Source organism: Chroicocephalus ridibundus, chromosome 9 (assembly GCF_963924245.1).
Source record: "Chroicocephalus ridibundus chromosome 9, bChrRid1.1, whole genome shotgun sequence".
NCBI lineage: Eukaryota > Metazoa > Chordata > Aves > Charadriiformes > Laridae > Chroicocephalus > Chroicocephalus ridibundus.
Window position 1 is genome coordinate 12280394 of NC_086292.1, and position 14605 is coordinate 12294998.

General features: G+C 40.4%; 1 protein-coding gene across 8 annotated transcripts in view; it reads right to left on the reverse strand.

Moving 5' to 3' along the window:
* TENM1 (teneurin transmembrane protein 1) overlaps positions 1-14605 on the reverse strand; it is a 900761-nt gene that overhangs the window by 329783 nt on the left and 556373 nt on the right. For 5 of the 8 annotated variants that reach the window (XM_063345755.1, XM_063345753.1, XM_063345754.1 and 2 more), the window contains exon 1: positions 4939-5323. The exons of 1 other annotated variant lie outside the window; for it this stretch is intronic. The gene's annotated coding sequence lies outside the window, so the exon portion shown is untranslated. Of the gene's footprint in view, positions 1-4274; positions 4408-4594; positions 4663-4938; positions 5324-14605 lie in introns of those variants that run through there. 2 more of the 8 variants (XM_063345749.1, XM_063345751.1) reach the window with 2 other exon arrangements.

A 14605-nucleotide genomic window follows, 5' to 3' on the forward strand; every position in this document is an offset into this window, starting at 1 on the left:
TCAGATAAGCAACACAACCTCCATGAATCTTTCTTACTCCACAAAAATGGAATAAGAAAGTCTCACTCCTCCAACCAGCATGTGAAAGCCCCACCATACTCCCCATTCCGCTGTTGGCTGCTACCTGCTTTTGGAACCAGTTTCCATAGGATCAGAGCACTGGTAAGAGGAAACACAGCTGAAGACAGGTAACGATCTCCCAGATTTGTATTCTCTATCCAGTACAACAGTCCACCACCCAATGAGTGGAACTTGTGAGTTCCATTTCTTGAAGTTCTTCTATTAGATAACTGAAAACTTCAGTTTACAATAATTAACACCTTGATTTATCAGAAGAAAAACTAAAGTAATGGTCAAGTTATTGATACCCTACTCAAAGTAAAGCTAAGGAAGTCACATTCGCATATGCCATCTAAGAATCCTTACCCCTAAACTACTCCGTTCTCGCTAAGTTTCTGTAGTTAATATGACCAAAGACAAAACGCTTTGGTAGATCAGGCAAATATACCACACACACACACTGCCACCAGTATTTCATTAATGACAACTTAAGCCCCAAGAGATGTCTCTTTTAGTGGATGTTTCTTTAAAAGTTGCTTTGATACAAAGCTCACTCCTCTACAACTCCAACATCACGTAGCAGTCTATGATCATTCATATGAACAAAATTATGCATAAACCAATTATCCCTTAGAGTAGAAAATGATGCACGAACAACTACACGAAAATGTCATCCAAAATAGCATTCCAAATCTACCTGCAGTCCTGAAACAGAGTTACAGAAAGGACAATTTCCTTACAACCCTTTTCAGATCTAAACCCCGACATTTCAATAATGGAAATATGAATTCTTCAAAATATGTCAAAATGTTTTAAGTTATTTAAGATTGAAGTCTCTATAGATAAAAAGAGACGTACAGGTAAGACACAGACACTGTATAAAAGCAGAACTTCATACATAAAGCCCCAAGTACCTTGCCTAAAAAGGAAAAAAAGAAGAGAAAAAAAAAAAAGAGTTTATGGACTCTTCATAACCCTTAGCAAACATCTGTCTGTATTCAGGAAAACAAACAAACCAAAACACCAAAAATGCCAACAGCCTACAGGCAAACCTGACAAATACATCTATAATTTGGACCGAGCAGTACTGTCTACTTAAAAGAGGCTCTGAACTGGAAGAGTGCAGTAATTGCCCATTAAGGCTATAGAAAATAAGCACTGCTGAGTGAAGGCTTCCCAAGCAACAAGCCAGTGCTAAGCCCAATTCAATACAGTCGTTTTAATTTCAATATACTTATAGACAACACATTTAACTAGAAGCAATCTTTTTCCCTCCAATCTTACGCTATTTGTTTTCTAAAACTCAGAAATAAGAATTCTGTACTAGAAAGTAGAAAAAAATACAATAGCCTCACATAGTAGCTTCAGCCAAGGAGAATAATATCAAAATATATGATTTTTGTTCTTTTAAATAGAGAAATTCAAACAAAACAGTTTTCTGCAACAGAGTGAAAACAAAGAAGGAATACTTATTTTCAATAATAGATTCAATATACTGAAGTTCAAATTTGTAATAGAGAAATATTAAAAAAACAAAACAAGTAGCTTAAGTATCTTTTAAACTGCTCTCAGAACATAAATATTCTGTTAAAACAATAAATACAGCAGGAAAGAAACTGACTTGTTTTCTCAGTATAGATTAGTCCACTGGATATTTAGTAAGTTTCTGGATATCCTCAATATTTTACTGAAAGAACTTTTAGAAAAAGCCAGGATCTCATTAGAAAACCCTACTTATATTCATGATTTTAATGTATATGTTTCTATAAGTCATAAAAGACAGTCATAACCTATCCTGTTCTTAAGACCTCTGAGACTCTACAAAGAGAGAGACCACCACCAAGACCGCTGTGCATTTTCAGTTTTATTTGGCCCTAAACATATTGTCAGAGGACTGACAACTGACAAAGTAACACCTCAGTAGAACGTTACCTATTAGCAAGACATAGCCGGTGCAACTGAACTCTCTTTGACTTGATGCTTTTTACAGTTATACAGTGTTGAACATTAACTCAGTTGTGCCGAAACTGTGAAATGTAATCAACAGACAAATCTAGATGAGCAAGTAGCAGACAAGAAAACAAAAACTCCTGAATTTCAGACATAGCGCCACCACCAATTTAATGTTTGGTCTCTAAGACATTTTAAACTGTAGTCCCGCTACAGTAATTGTGAGATACTGCCAGTCATTGTGATTGAAGCAAAGAAGAGGCACACTGTTCTCCCAATCTGTAAAATGGGAACAAAAAAACATTCCTGACCAAATGGAGAGGACTGTTTTTCCACTATCAAAGCCCTGAGATAATGATAAATTAAGCAGCATTATTCTTCTTACATTTTTCAGATTAAGATCACTTAAAAATTAAATTCATACCATTTAGACCTCATGAATCACATTGAGATAGCGTCCTGCCTGCTCCAATTAATATCAATACCAATTCTCAGAATTTCCTACCCCAATGAAAAGAAGAAAGTGTATACTTACCTTTTCCTAAGCCATTACTGCAGAGCAAAAATGTTGCGTATCTCCATACACACGACTACATACACGTGTGTAAGCAGCCATGTAATTTCTTCAATTTTAAAACCTATCATTTTAAACTGTGATGCCACATGAAATGAGTAATAATAGATCTCCTTTGCTACATGTTTTTTCACACAACACCACTTTTCTAGAACTCTGAATACATTTCAATGGCTTTTTTTATACATAAGCCATCAATACAATATGTTCATTTGCTTCCACATCTGACTACTTGATATGTTAAGAGTAATAATTTGCATTCCCACATTCTTAAGAATTGCTTTTAATAAGAATTTTCTATTTTTTGATTTATGCGTGTCATTTAAATATTTAAAATTTGGCAAATGGAAGGCACTTTTCTCTTTAAAAGAAAATATTTTTACTTAAGTATTTGAAATGTGGTTTTCTTGTTTATTTTTGAGGATTAGACATTCATACAACAAAACCTATTGTGAATGTGTTATTCAGAAAATTTCTAATCATTCCTCAAAAGAAAACAAAAGAAAAAAAGGCAACACCCACAAAGGTTCCTAAATCCCCAAGCTATTAAAAGATTTGAGTTCTTGAAACAAGCCAAAACCCTCAAAACACACACTTGCATTAAAAATACATTAACAACTTCTGATGATTTTATATTATTGATATATGTTATCTATAGGGAAAACAGCAATTAGTTTATTAACAACCTGTATCTCATCTGAGGAGAAGTATTGTGAAATTAGCCCCCAGCATTACAAGTCATGCATAAAATAAGCTTTGGAAAGAAACTATGGACAGGAAAGAAGGAAAACTATTGGGCTGGGTCTCACCTTCTGATGGATAGCTCTTTCCCTGCTACAATGTATCTTACTATTTGTGATTCACAAATTGTTCTCTACAACACCAGGAATTCCATACTTCAAATATCAAATTGCTCTATGTTACGCTTCACAATTAACAGCCAAAACACAAGCACCAGGAGCCGTGGGCTTTTGTTACTGCAAAAACATTTAGAGATACAGTAGATGTTTGTGATGCTTGCCCCACCACATGGACAGCTGGTATTTATTTCCATAGTACAGTGTATCTGACTCGTTAATTATCACGGAAGCATCAGCACAATCAAGATTGGTATCTACGACCATTGGATATTATGAACACAATCAATGAGAGACAATCACTAAGATAGTTATTACACAGTCTGAAAAGGGAGCACGTATTTAAACCAAAGAAGGTGGGTGGGAGAAGTTCTTGCTTTTCATTTGAAAATTAGATCATGTAAACCCCACATCTACTAAGGGAAACGTGTTGACATGTAACACAGTAAGATCACACAGTTAATACTCAACAAGCAGTGACCTCTCTTCATACCACAATCACATCAATAGGCAGGCTCAGCATTCATCAACCAAGCCTAAAGCGCCAGTCACGAGCTACAGCTGTAAGGTATTTAGGGGAAAAAAAAAAAAACAGTTGAAAGCAGCAGAAGCAGAACAGTATAACGACTAAATATGTGCCTTGCCTAAAACTAGAGATTACCAGATCCTACAGACAGCAGGAGGGAAACATCCTAAATATGGGTTTAACAGATTATGCCTGAGAATCGGTCAGAAACAAGGCAGCCCCCATCCGCCAGCGGGGAGCGAGCGCGGAGCCGCTGCCCCGGCCGAGCCCCCTCACCCCTGCGCGCACCGCGGATGCGGCTTTTCACCTGAGCGGCCCCGGCTCTTCCGCAACGCCAAGCGCGGAGCCGCATCCCAGCGCCCCGCGGGGGCGGCCCCCGGCAGCGCGCCCCGCCTTTCCCCTCCGCCGCACCCCGCGGAGAGCCGCGGACACCAGCCGCCGCCCCGTTTCGCCTCAGTGGCGTGTACGGGAAGCAGCTGCCGCCCGGGGCAAGAGCATCCCCGGCCGGGCGGGCAGAACCCCGCGCCGCCCCGACCCACCCCGTCCGCTCGCCGCAACCGCGGGCGAAGGAGACCCCCTATAGGCGTGAGGCGAGCGGACGCCTCAGCCCTGTGTGCGGTTACCTACACGGCATCGCTGCTGGGCGACGGCAGCGGCTCCCGCAGCGGCACAGCCAGCCCGCGCGCTGCCCGCGCTCCTCCGCGCAGCCACGCGCCTGCCGGCACCCTCCGCCCGCAGGGCTCCCCCCACCTCACAGCGCACATGCAGCCGCACGCCCACACCCAGGGGCGTCCACAAAAAAAAAAAAAAAAAGCCTCTGAGAGCGCCCGGTGGTTCCCGCTCCGGCGGGGCAGGGGACCCCCAGCGGGGCCGGGCACCCCACCTTCGCCGCCCCGGCGCGGCCGCCGCCCCCCGCGAGAGGCGAAGTTCGGGCGCCCGCGGCGCCGCTCCCGCCTCCCCGGCAAACTTACCGAGCGCGGCCACGGGCTGAACTTTCAGCAGCGCCCTGCCTCAGCCCCGCCGACGGCTTCTCCCATCGCCTCTAGGTGCGGTGCCCGCGCCCCGCTCCCCGGCGGCTGCGACGCGGGCCGATATAAATCCACATCGCCGCTGCCGGCGCCTAGCGACTCCCCCGCAGCCCGCCCCGGGCCCTCCGCCCCGCTGAGGGGACGGCGCCGGCTCCTGCCACCGGACCCGCAGCTCACGGCAGCGGCGCGTCAGGCTGTGAGAAGCCCGGGCGCGAAGGCAAGCGGCGCCGGGCTCGGCGTAGCCCCGCCGCTGCTGCCGGTGCCGCTCCTCTCCGGCGGGTGTACTGTCAGCGGCGCCGCTCGCTCTCAGGGTGGGTTTTTTTTCTTTTTTTTTTTTTTCCCCCTTTTCGGCTCCGTGGCTGTTAATGAGCATGCCCGGGAGATCTGCGCAGGCGCGTTACCGGCCGCCGCGCCTCAAGTCGCTTCGCGCCGGCCACCGCCGCGGGCTGTGAGGGGAGAAGCTGAGGGGGTCGCGGAGCCGGGGCGAGGCGGGCAGGGCGGCCCCTCGGCGGGAGCAGAGGGAGGGCGGCGGAGACCCAGCCGTCAGCCGAGGAGCTCTGGGCAGAGGCAGAGAAGTAGCCGGGGAGGTGTAGGCGGCTGCCCCCGTCTGAGGGAGAGGAGCTGCCCCGGCCCCGCGGGGACGGGCCCTCGGCGCCTTCTCCGCCTGCGGGGGAGAGGGAAACCCGTTTCCCGTTTGGAAATAATGCAGAGCACCTCTCTCTAAGAAATTTACCTTGCCGAGGAAGTAAGACTGATAGTGGAATCAAGGCTTGGGAGACAGCTGTTGATTTACGGGTGGTGCTTGTACCGCACTCCTTATTAACGTGAGGATCTCCTATTATGGCCACCTCCGTTAACAGTCCTGGGGCTTGGTGCAGGGGAACTCCGTCTCCTGGTGATGAGCTCTATAATTTCATCGTTTATATGCTGTGTATCCTCAAGAGGACATACAAAGGCATAAGGGTGATTACAACCTGCTTTTTCATAACAGCTAAATCTGCATCTGCCGTTATTTGTAAAGATCTTATTGTGCTAAAGAATCCAAGGAAGTGGGAAAGGTGCTCATCACTGTGTCTCCATCCTCGTTCCAGTTTACATGCATATATCTGCCCCTTCCTTAAAATCACTGTGGTTATTTTCATTATTTAGCCTGTGCATTCACCAACAGGAATGTACTGGAAAAAACATGTAATTCACAATTCCTGTTATTTCTTTGCATGTTTCTACATAGACCACCTAAAGTAGAGTTTCTCTTTTTGCTCTGTATGATGCCACAGGACATATTTAATTTGGACAGTTAGTTTATGCTGTCTACTTAAGTATTTGGGAAAAACACATCTTGAAGAAACAAAAACATTTTAAGAACTGTCTCTTAAGAGAAATTATAGTTTTGTCTATATAATGTCTTGCAGTGCATAAATAAAAAAAGAATAAATTAGGTAAGGCCATCTGTGATTCTAATATAGTGCTGCTAATACGTAACTCTTGTGTCATTTTTAACATCTGCTCTTGGAGACAACCCTGCCCTGAGCTTGCTCTATCAGAAATAAAAGTCAGGTGCCCATGAGAAATCTGAGTAATTTTTTCTTGGTTCTTCAGGTAAAAACACTTACAGGATAGGGATTTGATACTCAAAATTATTTCCTGCCAATGTGATCAGTTTGTAGGGCGCAAAGGAAAAAAGAAAATTCCTCACTGAACCACACTGCAAAGGCGATGAAGGAACTGGGCACAAAATACAACTCCTTTTCCAAAATGTGTATATTAGTATGTGTATAAATATGAAGCAATAGAGATGTGTCTCCCCAGTTTATGTAGGCTGCAACCCAATTCTGAAAAAAGTTGTGAGGTTTTACTAATTCCATAGCCAGCCTCTTTGAAAAACAAAGGATGGGAAGATGAGCAGAAGGATGAGGAACCAGAAAGGCGATAAAGTTTTTGAACATAGCATCAAAATTGCTGTTTACATGAATGGTAAAGGACTGACTTTGTATCTTCCTTTATAGACCTTAGGTATTTATTTCTTTCTAGTCTACAGTTCTAAAGACGCAAGTTTAAGATGAAGAACCTTGGTCTAGGTTCTTCAGAATGAAATCTCCTTTCAGCAATACTCCGGAAATCTAAATCTGCCTCTCCCTGAAGAAAGCACAGCTGTACAAACTCTGAGGTAAATATAGAGTCCTTTAGGAAGTCCATTCTGTCTTCTTTGGATTAAACGCATTCTATGCAGCAGAAAGAGTCTTGAACTACTGGCTATACGCTACTTTCTTAGCAAGGCCAGAAGTAACAAACCAAAGCCATTTCTCATGAATCTTGAAGCCATTAAACTAACCTCACCATGAACTGAATCTAAAAATCAATTACTTTAAGTCAGAACAGTCCTCTCCCAAAAGTTTGTCTCAAATGTCTGTGACTTAGTTAGTGACTTAGACTTAGTGGAATAATTCTTCAGCAGTATAGATCAGTCACGAACTATTCTGAGCCTAGAGTAAAGAGTAAATGTTCCTTCCCAGGAGACACAGTTGTTTTGGTTTCTTCTCTCTCTGGATAGACTTTAACATTTGCTTTTCATTAACACAAAAATTAGATAGCACGGGTTGAACACGGAAATAGTTCAAAACCAAAAAAAGAAAAAGGTGTAGAATAAAGTTGATGTGTTAGTCACAGAAACATAAACCAAGGTAGCCAACCAGTCTAGATTCCAGGTTGTAAGATACTATTATAATCAAGTAAATATTGCCCTGCTATTAGCAGACAAAGATCACACATTATTATTAATGCTTCTGTTTGGAATGCTATGGAATTGCCTATTGTTGTCATTAACATATAGTGGTCATAAAAGGATGGTAGCCTCATCAAGGGAAGACATAAAAAGGTAACCAGTGGAGATGGACATTCGATCCTACCTTTGTCTATTCAGCCACTGCTGAGATAAATGAGCCAAAGTTGATAAACTCAGCAGTGGAAAATTGTTGCCAGATATCAAGCAGAGTATCTGGTATATATGGTAATTTCAGATACCCGTGGAATGCTCCCTAGGGAGTTGGGGTTAGGGAAACCAAAAAGGTCTGCTTGCAGTACTGTGCAGGTAATACATATTAGTCCATGAGAAAGATACATTGGAAGGTGTGAAACTTCAGGTATATTATATGCATGCTCAACACAACTATGAGCAGATTCCAATGCGACACAAGACCCATTAGATAATGGGAGTATCTCTTAGAGGAAATACCCCAGTAGAAGGAACATATACAGATTTTTCGAAGAATCAGAACAAAGATTTTTATAATTGGTAACAAGAGCCCTTAAGCACATAAAACCTAAATGTACCAAATAGCAGAAGCGCATTGAGCAAAACAGATTCTGACCCTCAGATTTCTCAAACAAGAATGTTAAACTGGCTCAGAAGAAAGCGATAGGTAAAATATTGCTAGATATGCTGATGCCAAATGGAATTTTCTTGAGTGAAAACACATGCGGGTTTGTATAGCATTGCAGGTCCCTGCACTAAAGATTTTGTCTGTAAGTGGCAAAGGGTAGTATCTCTAGCGCACAGGTGCAATACTCGTCACTGCAGTACTGATGCTAAGGACTTGCTTGACACCTTTTGGCTAGCTCAAGTTCAGAAGAGCCTCCTGAGCGATTCGTTGTCTTTTCTTTAACTGGTAACGGAGTCATGCTGAAGCAATGGTTTTAAATTATCCTCATGCCTCCTGTGGGAATAGAGATCGTTGCCTGCATTGCAACAATCTCTGGTGAGACCTGAGGCACAGCTGCTGGTCTCACTGCTGAGTAGGATCTTTTCGACCCACCTGGGGTAGGATATCACCACAGTCACCAGAGTTCTGTCAGCCTGTGCTTCCGAGAATGATGCTGAAACTTTCTCTTTTTGCCTCTTATTCTTTGGATCAGATGAAGTCCTCAAAAACTTCTCCAAAATTTTGGGGAATTTTCCTAGTTTACAAGACTGCTGGACAACTGTAAGATAGGATAAGATACTTCCCTAAATAACTGAAGTGGTTGTTTTGCGTGCCATTTATGGAAATTACTCCTTCATACAGTTAACAGGCTTCAAAACACAGAGGCAGGAAATCAGCCAGTGCTGACTGTGCTATCTAACATTGTTTGAAATACAAGACAAGGGTTGACTTGTTTGCTTTGGTCTTTTCAACAGACTAACAGAAAACTATTTCAAAAAGGAGATGAACTATTTACAGTAAATCCCTTAATACTAGTAGGAAACTACACAAATATGAAGGGCACTGAGATCCCAGCTGTACGCCAGGAAGTGGCAGAAGGGACTGAGTAGCACTAATAACATTGCCCTGCCCCTCGTGTAACAGGCAAAAAAGTTGTAAGGACATTTGAGACATTGTCAAACTCCAAAAGGACACTGTTGGGGAAGTTCTTATTGTGTACATCAACATGGGATCCCAACCATACTCCAAACAGTTACATTATTTTTTAAATCCAGCTATTTATACTTGATAAAACTAATGAGACCGATCCATCATTCAGAGTTGTGCACGGTGGTTTTAGAACGTTGTCATTTGTTAAAATGATACCTTACATCTGTCTGATGTAGGTGCATATGAGGTGCGAGTGTAAAATATGATCAAAACGTAACAACAAAAGTCTGGCCGTACCTGATACATATTCACTTCGACAAGGCACAGATCATTACACAAACTGAAATGTAAAGGAGAATCAAGATCATTTTTTCAAAGTTATGAGTATATTAATGTCATTATATTTTTTTTTTTCTGGTCATGTTCCTACTGAACAGAAAATTGATACATTCCACCAAAGTGACACACAGGCACAGTCTTACCCTTTAGTCTGGGAACATTCAGATTTGTAAAAGATTAGGAAGGAGAAAGTGAGGTGTGAAGCAGAAGTCAGAAGCTTTTAATTTCTGGACCAAAGGAAGAGTCCAGAAAGTACGGGAAGTTGATCTTCTATTTCCCTCTCACTGAGACGAGCTGAATTTCAAGAAGCTAGCCTAACTACGCATAGATATAGAAAACCATGTACAAAATTGCACTCCTGTATTATTACAAGCTCCTGGCAAGAACAGGTTTTGCCCCAGACTTTCTAGCAGAAACTGCACATCATGTAGTAGAGCTAAGAGAGAAGTAAGTAATTGCAGTTTCTGATGGGATATCACTTTTCAGAAATTGTACCCCCAGAACCAAGGAAATTACTAAAGAGAAATGGATATTTTTGAAAAAGAAATGAATACTCATGTATTTGGTAGTCATCTTGGTGAAAAATGTACCAGAAATAGATTTGTTTACAAAACAGTTGCTACCATGCAAAAGAATGAAGAAAGCAAGGCTGCCTTGTGCCATTTTTACAGGCTATGAAAAAATAATAGAAACTTATGATACTGACTCCCTTTTTCAAGGCTCTCCATCATTGCATGATGCCTGTCTCCTTTGCTCACTTTTTAAATTTTCAAAGAAAAGACTTTCATAGTTTTTACAGTGTCATCTCTCAGGTTCAAAAAGAACTCCTGTAAATAACTGAAAATCTTCTTTCAAAATTCACCTCTAAACTATCTTTTTCAAGATGCCTACCAAAAACCTGACAATAGCTAGTCTGTTCGTGGGCTATGACCACTGCCTAGCACGCTGCCCAGAACTGCAAGCTTGCATCCTGATCCCATCTGTCCGGATGAGCCGATTATTCTAAACTTACGGTGCCAAAAAAATACGCACCTTTTTCTACAAATATGGCTCCCATGTTAATACACAATAGAGGGAACAGGAGAGTGTTGCAGTTTTAATGGCTGGAGAGGGGCGTTACTTAATTATTTGCTATCACATGAACACAAGGTGGTGCTAATGCTCCTGTCACCGGGTACTGATTCTCTACTTCCCCAGTAAGTCTTGAGTGATGGTAGCTGGTGTACCAGATACTTCATTTTCCTTAATTATAAGAAATAATATTCATTAAGATAAAAAAAAATCGTTTAAAATTAAGCTAATTTTTGTCTTGATAAACTGAAAAAAAAATTATTTCCAATTGACATAGAGAAATATTTTCTTCATTGTTTTGGTTTGAACCCCAGGATCCTCCAAACAGACCAGTTGTATTTCAAGCTTCCCTTCGAGACCCGAATAAAAATGAATTCTAGGTCAAGAAAGAAAAGGAAGAAAGCCTTAAGAGCATCCATATTTTTTCAGTTCTTAAGAAATAATTTTAAAAAAAATCACATTAAATGAACATGTGAAATATATAAATAAGTATACTCCCAGATAATTTAAAAGAACTGGAGATGGGAAAAGATCAGTTTAAATGTTTTCCTGCTCTTAGAAGGAAGTCCTTTGGTACTGCAGGGAGGTGCATCTAAACTAGAAGATTTAAAAAAACTTTTTCTAAGAAAGATGACTATTAAAAAACATTGTTGAAAAATATTCAATGAAAATTTTTATTGCTGAATATGAATACATGCTAAAAGAGGTTTGAGTCTATCAACTTGCCCGTTAGAGTGGAACTAAGGTAAAGCACTTTTGAACTGATTAAACTTCCAAATAGCAGGGATCATTTCTTTCCTAAATAAAATAATAATAAAGCTTCTCATTGCGTTGAAAGCTGACACTGAAGATGATAAGGAACATAAAAAACAAAGGCATGTTTCATAGAGTATGTTGGATCCATTGTTTCATCAATCTCATGGTTAGCCTACAGTGTAATTTATTGCATAGGAAGGAAATTGTAATAAGGATCTTTTTTCAAATATATTGTATGAAGACATAAAGTCCCTTCTTCCATATTTCTATTCGGGCTCATCTGATAATTACATAATTATTGTGTTAGAGAGAAATTCTGACTCACGGAGCGGTGCAATATTTTTTGAGGCATCTGAAAGTGAACATACTTTATGAAGGATAATCTACTCAACCTGCTTCTCCCTTTTCCTCTTCCCTTTTATTACATAATACTCCCCTATGTTCCTACTGCCTTTCTTCTTTCCTGTATTTTTGCTGATCTCTGGTTGCTCATGTATTTACTTTTCCCTTAGGAAAATATACAAAAACAAGACCTAAATATCTTAATCTCTTCAGCTTAATTAGACATGAAAGTAACTCTGGCCTCATTAAAAAATGTCCTAAAGCAACAGGTAAAATAGAATCAGACGAGTTTGAAATCTCTTCCAGAGATCAGCTTGTCAGACAGTCCTAGTTGTTAAAAGAAGCTTGGGATATAGCTACTGTAGAGAAGAGAAAAACTAAACGCTTAGTATAAATCTCAGTGGAAGAGATGACTAATTAGAGATAATTATACACAGATTTCTTGCATTAAAAGTGCTTTAAAACATAAACATTCAAATTTTACTTAGGCTCCCAAGTGCTTCCTAGGAGGCAAGCTTGCAAAAAATGTCTTTTAAATGATGTCAAACACTTTTAAACCAAATTATTTTTAAGAGGCATCTTGCTGAAAATTGTGATGCCTTTAATTTTCTTATTCACCTTCAGTTTAGTAAGAAACTGCAATAAAATTTATGACCTAAGTTAGTATCCTAATTGCCCTATAACAAAGGTAATCAAGAGTCATGCAGTACTGATTTGCTGCCGTTCATGAGCAACTTCAAAATCTGTACCCAAAATTCACTTGATAAGAAGACACCGAACTGTCTTCAGAACTGAGGTCAAAACTGTCAGAATATTGACAAGGGACATAAAAAAGGATGCAGTGCTAAAAATATATCATCTAGAGATTTAAAAACAAAAATACCACACACACCCCCAAAAACCCACCAACCAAAACTTAAGACACAATCTATAAAAGGGCAAATTTCTGGAAAATTCTGAAAGTCACTGTAGAAAATTGTCTTAGATATCTTCATCCTGTAGTACTACTTACACTGGAGCAAATAGAGAATTTGAAATTTTACAATAGAACTCATTTTTTGTTGCAGTTTTGTATTATCGAAATCTAACATAACCCACAAAATCTTCAGGTCAATAATATGCTGTGAAACTGGTTAATGTACTTTTTTGAGCTAGTAACTTAAGACAGCAATTCAAAGCACAGATGTTTTTGAGCTTTCGCATAGTTATCGTGCAGGTATTCAGGAAAATCTGTATATACTTATTTACTCAAGATCCATTGAGAAGAAGTGCCCATTTTTTATCTTTTAAAATATTGTCAATTCATGCATTTCGTTTTGGAAAAGCAGGAACGCACACCATTTGTCCATTCATCCATGTCAGATTCTTTATCTTATTGCATGTTCATGTCAGAAGAACATTTAACGTCTTTATTAACAACCTGAACAATGGGCAAGAGTGCCCACTCAGCAAGTTTGTGGATAACACCAAGTCGTGGTGGGTGGTCCGTGTACAGACCAGGGCTCACAGGAACCTTATGAAGTTCAATAAGAATAACACAAGTCCTGTATGCGAATGCAATAGTGTCACGCACCTGTACAGTCCAGGCGCAAGGCAGAGAAAGCAGCAAGTACCTGGGGATCCTGATGAACAAATTGAACGAGAGTTAGCAAAGTGTCCCTGCAGCAAAGGACAACAGCAGGCCAGACTGTGTCCAGCTGGTAGAGGAAAGTCATCCTGTGCCTCTCTGCAGTGCTTCTAAGGCTATATCTGACATATGGTTTTGAGCTCCCCAGTACAAGAAAGGTGTCGACTTCCTGGTCTGAGTTCAGCAAGATGAGACAGGACAAGAAGCAGCAGACACATATTGGAATATGAGAAATTTCAACTAGATACTAGGAGAAATGTTTTCACCATGGGGTCATCAAATATTAGAAGAGGTTGCCTAGAGAGATTATGTATTCTCCATCTTTGGGGATATTCAAACTTGAAAGGACCAGACTCCAAGCGGGAGTTAGACCAAAAATTTCCTGAGATCCTTTCCAATTTAAATTATTTTATGATTCTATGATCATTCACTTTTTTCATTACACAAAAAGAAAACAAACTAAAAATACTTGCATAAAAAGCCTTCACAATCACTGTATTTTTAACAAACTATTCTGGCCAACTTTAAAACAAAACCGAACCTTTCAATTGATTCAGCCCATTCTTCCAATGAGAGAATAGTCCTGAATAGCCACAGAAAATAAAAAAAAATAAATTTCAGCACTTCATTTCAGCGTCAAAAAGTGCAGTTTATATCATCATTATCTTTCCAGTGAATTACTATTTTCTAGTTAGGGTCATTGCTATCAGCATATATTGAAAGAGATCAGCCATTCTGAGTGGGTAAAGAATTAAAAAATAGTAATAACAATAATGAACATTTAATCACTGTGAAAAGTTTTAAAAGAAGCAGTTCCTTAAATATACAAATTTCAGTTTTTATAACTAGAATTGGTACTTTGGTACTAGCCATGCCAATAGTTTGAAGCTAATAATAGCGCATATACAAGGTTAATATTCTCACTACTTATCTTCACTTTCTTACCATCAGAACACACTTGCACTGACGATGGGGATAGAGAATCAACTAAAGCAAGGAGTGCGGACACCCATGATCATAGAAAACACACTGCAATGAAAATAAATACTGCAGGGGGCTATACAAATGTCAGGAAAAAGCAATGAATTTGCAAGATTTGTCAATGCCTCTAAAAAGCAAAACAAGA